Source organism: Taeniopygia guttata, chromosome 1 (genome assembly GCF_048771995.1).
Source record: "Taeniopygia guttata chromosome 1, bTaeGut7.mat, whole genome shotgun sequence".
NCBI classification, from domain to species: domain Eukaryota; kingdom Metazoa; phylum Chordata; class Aves; order Passeriformes; family Estrildidae; genus Taeniopygia; species Taeniopygia guttata.
This window is the reverse complement of record NC_133024.1, coordinates 73,161,757-73,177,303: the sequence shown is the minus strand read 5'-3', so window position 1 is coordinate 73,177,303 and position 15,547 is coordinate 73,161,757. Positions and strand designations below refer to the sequence as shown.

At 34.3% G+C, this 15,547-nt stretch overlaps 1 long non-coding RNA gene across 1 annotated transcript; it reads right to left on the bottom strand.

Annotated features, from left to right (window-relative positions):
- Positions 1-3,807: 3,807 nt before the first annotated feature.
- LOC140684453 (uncharacterized) lies at positions 3,808-14,717 on the bottom strand. Its single transcript, XR_012056728.1, has 3 exons — positions 14,335-14,717; positions 10,021-10,230; positions 3,808-6,867 (listed from the first exon to the last, which is right to left on the bottom strand). It is a non-coding gene; the product is annotated as an uncharacterized lncRNA (long non-coding RNA).
- Between the last annotated feature and the right edge of the window lie 830 nt (positions 14,718-15,547).

Below are 15,547 nucleotides of genomic sequence, written 5' to 3'. Positions count from 1 at the left end.
GCAATTCTTGACTGTTCAGGATAAAGGTGTCCCAAGGCTTTAGATATTGTTTTGGAATTTCCTAAAAGAATAGACAGTATTTATTTTTCATAATAAGCATCTAGTTCTTCATCAAGAAACTCTCTAGAAACACTTTGATTCAAAGAAAAAATTGACATTTATAGTTTGGGGAAATTTATATGCATACATAATCTTGATTCAGTTCTTTTGAATGGCATGATAAGAGAAACTAGAAGAGTGAACTAGTAAGTGAAATATATGATGTTTGGCTTTCATATTTTATATATAAGTGCAACTCTTATTCATTTTAGGACAATAGTGGATAAATGAAACACTAGAATGCTATAATAAGTATCAGTTTCTGTTTAGCCAACATTTTCATAAGTTTTAAAATTAATTTTCTTGGTTTTAAATAACACACCAGGAAATTTAAAAAAAAAAATCTATTAAAGGGTCCTATTTCCTACCTAATATTAATGTATATAGTTTAAATCAATCTATTTGTAGAAAATATCCACTAGGCAAAGAGCATAGTTTCTGAGTGTAAATTTTAAGTAATGATCCATGAGACTGGATCATCAAAATAGGACTCTGTAGCTGAAAAACATTACTGAATTTGATAAACCACTTGGATCATACACAGCTTTTTTGATCCAAATGAAGTTAACTAGAAAAAAAAAGTCCATACAATCTCATCATATCCTGAAGCACAGATCTATGTATAGAGATACCTGCACACACAGACACCCACGCCAAGGTGTGCACACACACAGACGTGTTCAGCTTGCTGTAATTCCTCTAGCAATTCCAGTAAATTATGTAATGGGGAAGTGGAAGTACACCGCTGAGCTCCTGTTGACTCCTGGGCCGTTGTGCTAGAAAGCAGTGCTGGGCTCTGTGCAAAGAGATATCCCTGGCACTTACTGACTCATGATCAACTGATTGATAGTATCTACCTTGCAGGACTCCTGCTGATCTCTTGATGATGGGAATACTGCCACCTTACAAGCTGTCAGTCTGTGCAAAATGGGAACTTAGAGAAACTATTAGATAGGAGCAGGTGCCTTGCTACATGTAGACAATCATCTGTTCTGGGAAAAGGAAAGCCTTCCTAATCTTGCTGAGTTCTCTCAGATTCAATGAAGCAGACTTCCTTTCTATTTGTGAGGGAAAAGCTTGGTGCTGTCAGAAAATAAAATTTAAAAAAAAATGAAAAATACAGAAATTGTAATTTACTATCAAAATCTTTGATTGCAAATGCAGTGTAGTGACATTTCACTCTGCTTTATCTTCAATTCTGAAGCCTTTCACATTTTTCCTGGCTTCCATATGTAATTTTAGTTCTCTTTGCACTTTTTTGATATTCTCTAAGCCTCTGTAGACCCCATCCAGCTACAAACCTGCTATGCCCTTAGAGTCTTTTATTTGCTGTTACTAATTAATCATTACTTGAGCAATAAGTGTGCATTCAAAGCAACCTACCTTTTCCCTGAAACTTCTTAAAAGTAGAAGTGTGTTCCAGAAACTCTGGAGCAGTCTTATGGCCCACAGAAAAAAACAAAAAAAATTAGAAATCACAAGACTTCTCTCTTCACAGACAGCAAGAAAAAAAAAAACAAAAAGAAATATAAATAAAAGAAAGAAACCTGCATTTATTCAGAACAGTTTGGAAAAACCTAAAGAAGAAAACAATGCTGTTCAAATTGTTTGATAAATTGAAGGGATTATGCCAACATATGTAAATAGGATACTCTTAAACCTGAAGAACAAGCCACAGAAGTTATTCCACAGACTTTGCCTGAGAATTTCATCCAGTGTAGGAGCAGTATTTTTTTTTGTAAACTAAAGAGAATCACTTCATCTGAGAAGCCTTAAATTCCATGTTCTTTAAGCTGTTTTTTTTTCCACCAGTTATGAGTTTTCATGTTAGAAGTAAGCAAGGGTGTATTTGAAAGAAGAATTCTTTTCAGTATGGACACTGTTTTGTTCATTTGTTACTGGTGAAACGAATATTTACAACCTGGGTAAATTATGTTCAAACCAATATTACAAGCAGCCAGAATGCTTTTCAGTCCTGCTCCATTTAAGACATTTCTTATTTTAAGTTTTATGGATTAAGCGTATCTGCACAGACGTGTTAACCAATTTGGTTACTAAAAAGCTTAAGAATGTGGAACTAATATGAAATGAGTAAAACATTATCATTTATTCATATGCTTTTAACTGTATCTCACTCTCCATTGTTCATTTCTAAAATATCAATGTAGATTAAAAATATTTGAGATAAAAGCATTGAGTTTGATTCTTAAATCTGCTGCTGTGGTACACAAAATACCCAGTGGATCTTTTTTTTTTTTTTTGGTAGGGTAACTAATTCACCACAGCTTTTAAGGAAAATGATAGTGACAGATGATAGCTTCAACTTTATTGAGCTTGCCTTTTCAGTCTTTTGGGATTTTTGCAAATGGGTTTTCAGTAGATGCACTGGATGTCCCTAGACTGAATGGCCACTAAGACAAATTTCTTCTCTTTCTCTCAGAAAATTCTAAGGCAAACATCATAATGGCTTGAGCCTTCTTTCAATTTGTCTTTGTGTGATATCTAATATAAAATGATCCTCACATGTGAAAACGTAATTAGAAAGGTCATCCAACACAGACTTCATTAGAGAAGCTTAGCATTGCCTGGGAACTTGAGAGAGGAATGAAAGATACGGCAAAATCTGAGTCACTCTTGGCCGCCTGGCATTCAGATTTTTCCCAGCTGTTGTGGTTGTCTGTGCTTCCAATACCAACAATAATCTAGAAAGAGTTTAGGACTGTCCCTAACCTTAGAACTCCTTTGGCACGTGCTTTCAACAGAAGGTGCAGCCATGGCCATCAGCCAGGACTTCAAAGAATTTCTCTTAATCTTATTTAGTATCAGTATTTAACAGGATTTAGGCTAAAGCAGCCAGCTTCCTCTCAGGACTGTCTATGCCAAACACAGAGTTACTGAAGAATCAGATCTATTTGGTTTTGATGTGGAAACACAGAGCTGAACATTGTTGGAGTACTGGTCATAATGACACTCATCTCACTTGACACCTTTGTGCAGCAAGTGACAAGACCAAATTCGATCAGTGTTTTCTGAAGATCAGACAGCAAATTAATCAATGTATTCAACTTTGGTTTCATAACAAAAGGTGTGAATGTACTCACCGTACTTTAATTTCATAAAACTGTGTCAAATATGCAACTTTTATTTGAATAGGTAATGATTAAATTATAAGTATATTTTTTGCAACTAATAGTAATAGTGACGTCACTTCTGGTTATTGCATGAACATATTTGCTAACCAGAATTATTCTTTTTTCCACAGAAAAGTCTGAAGCTTTTGCTTAGCCTATGCTACTGGAATGAGTGGGCAAACACATACTAAAGAACTTCACCACTTATAAATAAGTAAATAAATGAATTAATTAATATATTAATTAATGAATAAAATATTAAATGAAAAAAAAAAGTGAGGTTGCAGAGCAGGAGAAAATTGGAAATATTATTGCTGTCAAAGATCAGTCTTTGAGAATTTAAATGTAAAGTTGAAATAATTCCAAATGGATCGCATTTTAGATAAACTTGATAATTAATCATGGATGACAGAAATTAAATGGCAGTGCCTCATAAGAGCTAGTCTTGGGTGATATTCAAGTCTATTTCCTCAAATCAAGTTAATTCTAACAAACTTTATTTCCTACCCTTCAAATATATTTGCCAAGTTCTGTCATCAAATACATTTACTATCATGATTTATGGAACTGATTCACGCAAAAAATAGAAAAATTCCAGTTCTGTTCTTAATATGAGGTCTGGGTGCTACTTGCTGTATTTTACTAGCCATGAAAGACATAGATTAAGTTATGTGAGTAGGGTAATCTAGGGAGTCTCAAGTTTCTGGCTGTGCTATTGAGTGAAGGTGATATAAGGACAGCAACATATTAGCACCTTCATGACCATTTATATATTATGTCAAGTTTGATAAATTTCTCTTTTTTTTTATCAAAAGGCATTTCCACATTCTATTCATTCAGATGTAATGTCTAGTATAATGTTTTTTAATTACTGAATTATTTTTTATCATATCTTTACCTTTCATTGTACAAGATCATACTTTTAATCAATGAATTTCTATATATTTCTAACTTTTCTATTTAATGCAAATTATTTAAAAAACAAAGCTTGCCATGTAAAACAATAAAAATAACCTTTCTGTTCTGCCTCGAAGACTATGCTTATTCAAATGCTGTGTTTCATTAAAAAGTCAGCAGCTTACTTTAGTGGTATAGCCTGTGTTTGAGAAGCATTTTTATCCAGCCATAACTAATGTGTATTCATACCTGCAATGCTAGGGGTTGAAGTGCTGTCAGCTTTTGTTGGGGCTGCCCTCCTTTATACACTAAATTACCTCAGGGGAAGGTAGGACTTCTGAGGCAACCTAAATTCCAAGCAAATTTCTGTCAGAAAACTCTTTTGGAAAAGGCGCCCTGACCAAGCACTGGGCATAAGACATACTGGGCTTGTCATATTTTGTTCAGGTAAAGAGAGAATGCTGTGCATCCTGACAACTGCAGGCAGCTCTGTCAACATTGCCCTACCCAGGTTATAAAGATATTTATAAATTTATTTTGCTTCACCTCCAGACACTGGATGAAGCTGCTTTTGGTTTGCTTCTGTAAACTCTGCACCTGTAGTAGCCAGACATAATCCTCCTCTTCTTTCCTTCTTTCATCTTCCATCCTGCTGATGGGATAGGCAAAGTAACAAATTGTTAGAATATTTAAAGTTTGCTCTTTTAGGAGATTTATTTTACCTGAAAATGCATACTTTTGAAGATGTCATTTCACCTTGGTTTTACAGTAGGATTGATAAAACAGTAAAATCCCTTTGAAGTGAAAATAGGCAAAATTAAAGCTTCTTCTGTTTAACCCACTTTTTAGAAAACATTTCAAGAAACAAAATGGCTTAAAAGCAGACATTTTGTCAGGAGCCATGAGCTTCAGAAAAGCTGAACACCATCTCTCTAGCACATTTCTAATTAAATATGCAATTAAAAAGCTTTCAGTGGCCCCTAAGGCTTCCCAGCCTAGTTAATAGAAAACTTCTCATCTTACTTTAACAAGCAAGATAAAACTTTCTTTAAAAATTATCCAGTGTTAAATAAAGTGCTTTTCCTGCTTTGTTTCCTCTCTGCACTTAAAAACAAATATTTTATGATTAATTAAGTGGCTCAGGATTTTAAAAGCAAAACAGTAAGATAATGAACATTAAATAAGTTTGTTGGAAAATTAATGTAGACTATATTTTAGGCATTTTCTGGGGGATGAAGTAATACTCAGGTTATGTGAAAGAGTCCTGTTTATTTAGTAATTATTTAGTCAGTAATTTTAATATTTAAAGATTTGCCTTTCAGTAAAAGAATTTAGATAAAGTCTTTTCAGATAAAGTATTTTTATTTCAGTTGGACTATGAAAGTTGTTCCATCGAATGTTGCAGATGGTGGAAGTTTGATCACAGTGGCATAAATTATAGGAAGATTTTCTTTTTTTACTTAGTCTTCCAATTTTTTAAAAAATTATTATTTTAGGGAGACTGTCATACTGGCATTGAAGCATGGATGAAAGGCATACATGAAAAAATGGCATGTGGACACCAGTGATGGGTGATGGTAGTCAGAATGCAAGAGAGGGATGGACATGGTCCTAGTCTCAATGGATAGATCAATGCTGGAAAGTGTACACTGGAGGGCAAGCCCAGCAGAAATAAGCCTATGGAAAGTGTCCAGGGATATACTCAAAGGCCTTTGTGCTGTCAAAGATGCAGCATGTCATAAAAATTCTTATACAATATTTCTGGTTTTGAATTGTGGTGATTGGAATATTTCTCACACCAACATTAATCATAATAATCAAGACATTAAATTTTGCTGCCAAGTTATACATTTCTTGTGTTAATTTTCTCTCTTTACTGCCAATGCGTTTGCACATGCAAATCATTCTTTTTTTCTTAAAATCAGCAGACATCACCTCAACCCACTATATGCTCATGGGACATGAGTGTTGACACAACCTCTATGTAGCTCCTAACTCCTCAAGTTATATGAAAATAAATCTCTTTAAGTCCAGCAATACATGTTTTTTACTATAGTTCATTTTCTGTCACAAAAAATTTCTCAGGAATATTACAGACTTTCCTTTTGACATAACAGAATTATAATTAATAAAGAATTAAGAGCCTTACTGACATTGATTTAGCACAGTAACTACCTGAAGGTGTCCTTCTCTTAAAATGTGCAGTCACTTTTGGAATGTGACTAGCTAACCAACTGCAGAGAAAACTTTCTACCGTGTTTCTAAACAAAACAGCAAAGGTTACATAGGAAAATATATTTTTTTCCATTTATATCTCCTCATATATGTATTTTTCAAAGCTTCATTTTAAACATTTTATCTTTTCTATATTAATTTTTCCGACAAATAATTCATGTCTTCATGTGGCTACTTAATTTCAACATCTGAATATAATGTAGACATAGCTGATAAACTAATAATTTATTATATACTAAAGAGCAGGAAAATAAATATCTGTTAGAGATAACTTCACATTTTTAATCAGTGATGGCTCTGAAAACAGAACTGCATAAACACATTCAAAATAATTCCAACTGAATAATTTTGTTGTCTCTACTGACACTCTTATAACATGACTTTTAGGATCCCACAGTCTTCTGAAAATATAAAAACATGCAGCACATTGTAGCTCTGATCTTGAGGGCCATGTCCAAAATAAATTCTTTTCCAAGATAAATTCTTCTCTTTTGTAGCTTCTTTTCTAAAAAAAAAAAAACAAATTATGTGTATCTTTGGCTTTGTAAACCTAAAAACCTCCCGGTAACCTAGTGGCAGACCAGTTCCTGTGGTGAGTGTTTTGCAATGGTTAGAGACTTAGATTCTATTTCCCCCATTTTCAATTTGCTTGTAATGAAGTTCAGGAGCAAAATATACCAGAAAAACTGAGATCAAATGTTCCCTTCTCTGTTCTTACATATCAGTGTAATAGTATATATTTAAGTTGTGATGAGGACAGGTTTCATCTCAATAAATAAGCATTACATTGTCAGGAACACATGGATCTCACTTGTTTCCTTTCTTGACAGCTTTTTCTCCAGCTTTTTTTATCCAGGGAAAATAAATAACTTGGAGTTAAATGAATTTTTTCAGTTATGCAAGTCTTGGAACTCACTGACTAAACTAGTAAGTAAACTCTTGGGATTGCAGTTCTGTATTGAATATTCATATTATTGAGTTTAAAAATCCATGTTTTAGCGGTATTTTCTAATATTCCCAGAAACATTGTTGTTGTCTAACTACTGACTAAAACAATAGTGTTAAGAGATGAATTCAGCTAAAGAAATTTGCTTACAGAGCTGAACTTTTAAAAATGTAAGGGGAACGGAGTAAAGAAGCACTGTCTTATTGTGCATCTTCATCAAGAATTATTGCCATGGAATGTTTGTTTTGGATTTGGAAAGACATATAGGAGTAAAGTTAATTTAAATAAATAATAGAATTACAGTCAAAACTTGCAATTCAGTGACTCACCCAAGGCCAATGAATTGCTATTGGGGGAAAATTAATACTTCTAGAGTAAGTTTAATTTGACCTATGTTATTCTAGAGAAAGATGAAAATATGTAGGATACTTCAAGGGAATAAATAATTAAATAAATAAATATTCAAAGGAAGCAAATAAAGACATGAATCATAAATGTGATCATAATCACATAAATGTGATCTTCTTGAGACAGTGTAAACCACAGATGAGGTTTCTGAAGCAACATAAACAGGACCGTTAACCAAATGGAAAGAATAAAAGTAGAATAAGGAATAAAAGTTGAAATGGAGTCAATATATCTGAAAATATGACTAGAGCATTTATATATTATATGCCTTTGAGGACAACTGTAATTTTCTTTCATGTGGATGTTGATGTAAAGAAATTCCAAAGAGTTGTTGTAGGTATAAGGAGATTGATAATATCAGACAAGTTATAGTAGAATAGATGGTAGAGATGGAAAATACTGCTGAAATAATCTGCAATTTACCAGACCTGCATAAAGAAAAGTTACTAAGCTTATTTCTCTTGAGACTTGTGGCTCAATATCCAAAACATATGAGTCACCAACAGTGTTTAAAACTAGCTAGTATGTATGCCAGAAAAACACTTCAGCTGCTATAGAATCAATATTATTGAGAGGTTTCATACTAAATTAATTTGATACCAGGAAAAAGAAACTTGATGCAATATAATAAAATTATGCCCAGTAGAATATATTTGGAGCTATTCAAACTGGGCTATTTTTCTATTTTTCCAAACAGAAAAAAAAGATATAACCTTCCCTCCCCCAATTCCTCAGTACTAGTTAATTATTTCCCATGGATCACAAACTAATACTTTTTAAAGCAGAGAAATACACAGAAATATTTCTTGTATCTTCAGAAGACTATTGTTTTTTCCATTATCTTAGTCTTTGTCTTCAAAGGTTTTAGATTTATAATGAAAAATTGTGAACTAACTCAAAGTATGCAAAATTCTGAGCCCTACATGAACCCAAAAAACACAAAAAAAGGAGGGTTTTAGTACAGAATCATTTGCACTATGTGAAGATATATTCCTGTATAACTTTATAACCTAAAAAAAAAAAAAAAAAAGCTCAAAAAAAACCCCACGTCATTTTTTCTTTCCTAGATGAGGAACAAAGTAGCATTACATCTATTCGGAGAAAAGGTCAGATAGCTTAAGCCATTTACTCATCGTAATAACTATGGTAGCATTATGAATAAAAGCTTTAAATACCTTTTCTTCCATATCTCAATTTTCAAGGAGATTCACAGAGATTTAGTAGCATGTCTCCAATTAGAATATATCATACCTAAACGAACACACTCCACATTGAAAATAGAGATGTTCAGAGCCAATTCAGTGATCATATTTTCAGGCAAGTAACTTATATTTACATTTTCATTACATTCAGTGGAACTACTGAATTCTGCATTTTCAGAATTAAGCTATCAAATGTAGCACAGGAGAACATACACCTTGCAATCTTAATTCTAAACAGGAGAACATTTAATTATAATCATATGAATAATTTCCTACAGTATTGTGGATTTATAGTTTTTGAATTGAGCATAGTAATTTTCACTTATCAGAAAATTAGTTAGATTAATTTTCAAGTGTTGATACCTAACTATTTCTTGATTTGTCTTACTTCTGGCAGTTAGACATTGTTAAATATTTCTACCAAACTGAGATCAAGGATTTTCACCTATGCAAGGCTATATGATTAGTCACAGAATTACAGAGGTTTGGAGAGGACCAGAATGATCGCCTAGTTCCAACCTCCCTGCCACTGAAAGGAGCACCTTCCACTAGATGAGGATGCTCAAGGCCTCATTCATCCTGGCCTTGAACACTTGCAGGGATGGCGCATCCACAACTTCTCTGGGCAGCCTGTTGCAGTGCCTCACCACCCCCATCCTATCACTACACAATCATGTGAAATGTTTCCTCCCAGCTCTCTCCAGGACCTCTTTAGGCACTGGAAGGATACCAGGCCATATCTCACGAGAGGGGAGTAGATGGAGAGAAGGACTTCCCTGGACAAGAAGTTGACCCTTGCAGGTCACACTTCCTTTGATGCTGCTCAAGAAATGATTGTCTTTCTGGGCTGCAAATGCACATTGAAGGCTCGTGTCAAGTTTTTCATTCACCAAGACTTCCAAGTCCTTCTCCACAGGGCTGCCCTCAGTCTATTCTCCTCCTAGCTTGTACTCATTCTCGTCACCCTGCCCCCTGACACCCTGCCCTTTGGGAAGTGTCAGCAATGTTGCCAGGCTGCCACCCCTATTATCCATGAAGGCCATACCTGTCTCAAAGCACAGTGCCATCAATGGAGCCAAGGGCTGGTGCGGCTCTTACTCACCTTCATGTGTCATTTGTGTCATTGACTGTTGCTGGCAGATGACCCAGACTCAGCATCTCAGGCAGTGCAGCAGAGCCATGGCATCACCTGTGACCCCCTTTTGCTCTTGGGGACTGAGTCAGTCGCTGTGTGAGCACATTGTTCCTTGTCCATAGAGTCTTAGAATATGCAGAGTTGGAAGGCAGCCACCAGGATGATCAAGTCCAACTCCTGGTCTTGCACAAGACAGCCCAAGAATCACACTATGATTCAATAAATCTTTCAATAAAGACATCAATAAAGTTATACTTAACAATGTTACACACCATTACTATTTAGATCACAGTCTTACATCAATCAATATGTAAAACTATAGACAATTAAAGAAAAATTTTCATTATTGAAAAAATATGGAATATGGTATCGAATTAAATGCATGAAAGTCAATACCTATTAAAATATTAAATCACAGAGTTCCTAAAAATAAGTACACTAGATCATCTATATTTTACAAATGTATTTTTTAATGTTTTATAAAGTTTTAAGTATATAAATATATACAATGCCTAGTAATCTCTAATTCTGTAGTCCCCTTACCATTCATTTCAAAAACAATGCCTTTCACATATTAGCTTGCATAAAGGCATGCATGTTAATAGTCTGATTTTGTAGCAATATGCTTTTTTAATTTTTATATAAGAATTACTGGAATTTTTTTTTTTTTAACATAGCCATTACTCAATCACTGCAGAAAAACTGAAAAACATAAGTCTTGATGCACTTTACACTAAGTGTATATGATCAGGTACTGTATAGAACAATACTGTCTTTAGCAAAGGAAAATCACAAAATGCAGATTCTGTGAAACATATTTCTTTTGTAAACTGTGATGTGAAGATGCCATGAAGTAGAGTGTAATGGATGGCACTAGTATTGGATGTGATAGGTAATTCTGGAAAAACATGATTTGGGCAAATTCCAAGTCTGCTCATTCATTCAATCACTCTCAGATGTCAATGTCATTAGACTATCCCTTGAAATAATAGCATGCACATCAGAAAAACAGTAGCTTCTCTTTAGTAAAAAGTTCTTTCTTTGAAGGAATTTGGCCTTATATTATTAAAAAAAAAAATCCTAAAATTAAACCGCCACAAACCAAAAGAAACCCTCATAAAACAAACAAATCCCCACTTAGTTTTCTTGTGAAATGAGGGCTGGATTAGTACATTGGTGGCCAGGAAGGTGTTGCCATCTGCATATATATGTACATCAGTTTCCTAAAACAACCTGTAAATAAAACTATAATGGTATTTCTCAATGCATGAAGTTTTTAGTTACATTTATTTTCGTTTCTGTAATTAATAAATGATTTTCTGTAAAGATTAATGGGAAATGTTTTAGCTTTTCCCACAGTACAAATGCTGACCACATATTATTATTAGAAAATGTGATAAACAGATTTTATGCACAAAAGCCTCTCTGAAATATAGGCAGAATTTTCTCTGAGGTAAACATCAGTGTATTAAACTCATTTATCAAACAGCACTATGCCTGAAACAGAATGCAAGCAGTGTTTTTAAACACAGTGCACAGCAATACAGGGTAATAAGCAACAAAACAAAAAAAGTGCTTATTTCCTCTTTTTATTTTTTTTTAAATTTCCTGCTTTTAAAAGTTGCACAGTACAAATCATGCAAATAATAAAATAATCTGGGGTTTGGGTTTGTGGGCTCTTTTATTTTTTTTTCTCATACAAAAGAGGTTTTTTCTATCTCTCTTTTTCTCTCAAACAAAATTTAAAATAAAATGGGAAACAATCACTCTGAAAGCATAACTATTATTTTTTTATGTTCTCATGCTCACATACTGAAACCTAGCATGTACTTTGTGATGACTCTTCAAAAACCAACTTCAAGCCTATTTCTGCTTTTGTGAAGTCTGAGTTTTATCAAAATCTTTCTATCAGAAACTTCATCTTCTTTTACTGCTTCTAGAATCCCTGTTATGTTTCAAATGTAATAGAAAACATCACTACAGATCTATTTGAGAAGATGACTTGTGAATGTGCAAATGCAGAAGGTAGTACAGTCTCTTCTAAATGTAAAATCCATCAATATCAGTAAGATTTCCATGCGTGGGGATCAGAATGAGAAGAAATTATTAAAAATAAATCCTTTATGTAGTTGGAATATTTACTTCAGCATAAAAATATTTGAAAACCATCACTGAAGTAAAAAACATTTGGATTAGATTATTTCACTGAGTCATCTTAATAGTAGTGTTCCCTACAAATTGCCCTAACAATGTCAGTCATACTAATTTTGGACAAGTATGTTATTATCTGAGGCAGGACAATCTAATTTTTTTACTACTTTACTAATTATTAATTTTACTAATTTATTTACTAATTATTAATCTGCCTTTAAACCGTTGTTTCAAAAATTTATTTTTATTCGGAAATTGTAAATCAAAATTATTATAAAATAATTTCATCTAGGAGTAACTTGTATTTTTTCTTTCTTAAAAAATTTTTATGAGTATTTTTAGGGAATGTATTCTGCACACAAATATGCTGAAAAGAAAGGATGCTTCACTGACACTTCCATATATTTATTATACAATATGATGCACATCAGCAAAAAAATCTGCAATTAGTTTATTCTCAACAGAAACAAGGGAGTGTTAAATTTATGGTGACCTAAGGGATGCTAATTAATTTGAAAACTTATGCCAATCCCTCTGGGTCAAACACAGAAATAAATACAACATTGTATTTCTTTGGCAATAACATTTATTATCTAATTTTCACAGCTCCACTTAAAAGCCAAATTGCTATTTTAATGAGTCCAAAGTGGTAATGCAGAGGAAGACAAAGATTAATAAACACATGTATAATGTATATCATGCTAAATAATGGCTACATCCAATCTGATGGATGATTTGTTCTGATAAACAACTTCAAGATCATGCCCAACAGCAGGAATAGAAAAATATTTACATTTTTGGGTGTATATTAAAAAATTTCCAGGTCAAAAATAATAGTTCCCATTTATATAAGAGATCTAGCTCTGCTTTATATTTACATTTAGACAGCTATAACAACTGATAATAGTTTTTCCTGTTATCTCAACCATGCAAAAGTAGAGAAGCATTACAAGACCATCTGTTTGTAACTGTGGTGATAAATTTATAAATAATACAATATTAATGAACTTTCTCAATCAGCTTAGCTTTGTGAAATACAATTTTTTTTTTAAATGAACCTGTTTACATTGCCCAGCTGCAAAAAATATAATGGATTGAATAAAGGTAAGCAGAGATTTTGAAACTTTAATGACTTTTTACTTATAGGTAAATTCTGCTTATCTGTTAATTAGCACCTGGCTCAGAAAAGTCAAACATGCTCCTTGCTACATCCTCATAGAGTATCACTTTACTGCTGCAAATGCTGAAGTAGCTATGGCAATATTAATATCACTAAAACCTTTCCATCATAGTATTGAAGAGTTTCAACTGCCCCTGTGAAATAACTACACCCAGAATCTCTCTTCGTTTCCTTTTTAATGATGTGAAAGGAACCAAAGAGAGTTTCTGTCCTGCCACTGTCCTGTCTTCACCCCTGACATAAATTTCTCTTCCAGCCTGGATCTGTGTTTTCAACTTGATACATCAATGTCCTACCTAACTCTTTAGGTGGTAAAATACATTTAGCTTCATCTCTGCTTTGAAGGCTAAGCTGAAGCTCTAAATAGCACACTATCAAAAAACTAAATAAAAACATGAGTGTTCTGAACCGACTTACATCTCCAGTGTCACCAGGGCAAGGCAACATAAATGTACTTGAGCAGGTGACAGCTGTCTACTGCAAGTACCCTATACCCTGCTGTGTCAGACTTCAGAGGAAATTGCTTGCACTCATCCACTTTTGCTGTGGAAGTTCCCAGCCTTACTAAATCCTTGGCTCACGTATTGCAAGTTGTCAAGCAGTAAGAAAACACAAGTCCTCCGTTGTGCTTTAAATAATTTACTGGTATTGAGTAGCTGAAAATTAGTCTAGCCCACAGATGCAGGGTGAGTTAGCACTTTAATTGACTGCTAAAAAAGTTGATAATACTGAATAATAGAACAGCCAATAGTTATCCAGAAAGTATATATTGTAGCAAGTTGTCATGCAGTTGCACCCACAAAGTAAAACTGTACTCTGTATCTGGTTCACAGGTACAGATAAAAACACAATCGGCATCAGCACCTTGAAACAAAATTGTCCTCCTGTCACTTCAGATGAGTGAGAGACAAAGCCGCTTACCCTAGTACAGACTATGTCAGCATGCTCACCTTGTGCTGGGCTTTTCCTATTTATCCTCCCCTTCTTTGGTACCCTCCATGATGGCAGCACAGCTTCAGCTGGGCTGTGTGGCGTGCAGTGTTGTGGCTGCTTTCTCTTTGGGGAGCTGGACCATCTGCCTTGAGGTTCTTTGTAGGCTTGCAGCTTCCTTGCCAGGAAGGGCCAGGTGCATTCCAGGAGCATTCTAACAGGAGGCATGTGCTCTAAGTACCCAGCAGAGGAGCCTGGGGGTGCTTTGAGACCTCCCAGCTGGGATATATCATGCTGAGCTACAGCCTGTGACCTCAGACACTGCCTGAGCATTTCCTCACCTGACAGCAGCATCTCTTGTGCTGCACCTATTGCACCGTGCCATTTACAGTTGGATGTTCCTGTGCACGTCAGTGCCAACTCTAATTGCATGATGTTGTATCACCTTTCCTTTTAACTGCTGCCTTCTTGCACTTCATCTGTTAGTGAAGTCCTTTACTATTCCTAGAAGAAGGTAGGAAAGACATCAAAGATAAAGGGAGGAGAGAGAGGGGGAGAGGATGACTCAGACTTGTGAAAGTTTTTGAAAAATTCTGCAGAAAGTATTCTATGGTAAAACCCACTATAAATATCTGCTGTGATACTAAAAAATCACTGAAGTTTCTCCCTTTGCTTTAATGTAATAAAGGAGCATTTTTCAAGATGAAGTACATAAAATTTATTTTCTGAAATGTCTCATTTCGACAACTGTAATCTGAAATGAGTGAGAGCCAGGAGGGCTTTGAATACGTTCATTCAAGTCCCTTTAAATGGAAGGATTTTTAATGAGAATATTCAATTTCCAAGAGTGTATAGGTACTAATTTATTCAATAAAAGAAAATGTTACTGTTCTTCCATTTATATTTTCTAAAAGGTTAATCATCTCTGAGAAAACTAATTTTTAACCCTAGCTGACATAATAGGGAAAACCCTTAATATTAAATTCCAGTTGTTGCTGAGATCAGGAAAGGTCTGTTCATTGTTGACAAAACACTGTAATGTGATGCAGATAATTAAGCACCCAAAAAAATTATTACCAGTAAAGGTTGGTACCTCAAGGGTTGAAGGGCAGCTAGGCAAAAGGTTTGGCAATATTCATTTTGAAATTAGACTATCTCCTTGTAGTGTACGAAAACCAGCAAGGGACAGAAACAGTTACTACTTCCAAAAGCGAAAGTTGCTGAAGTCATTTA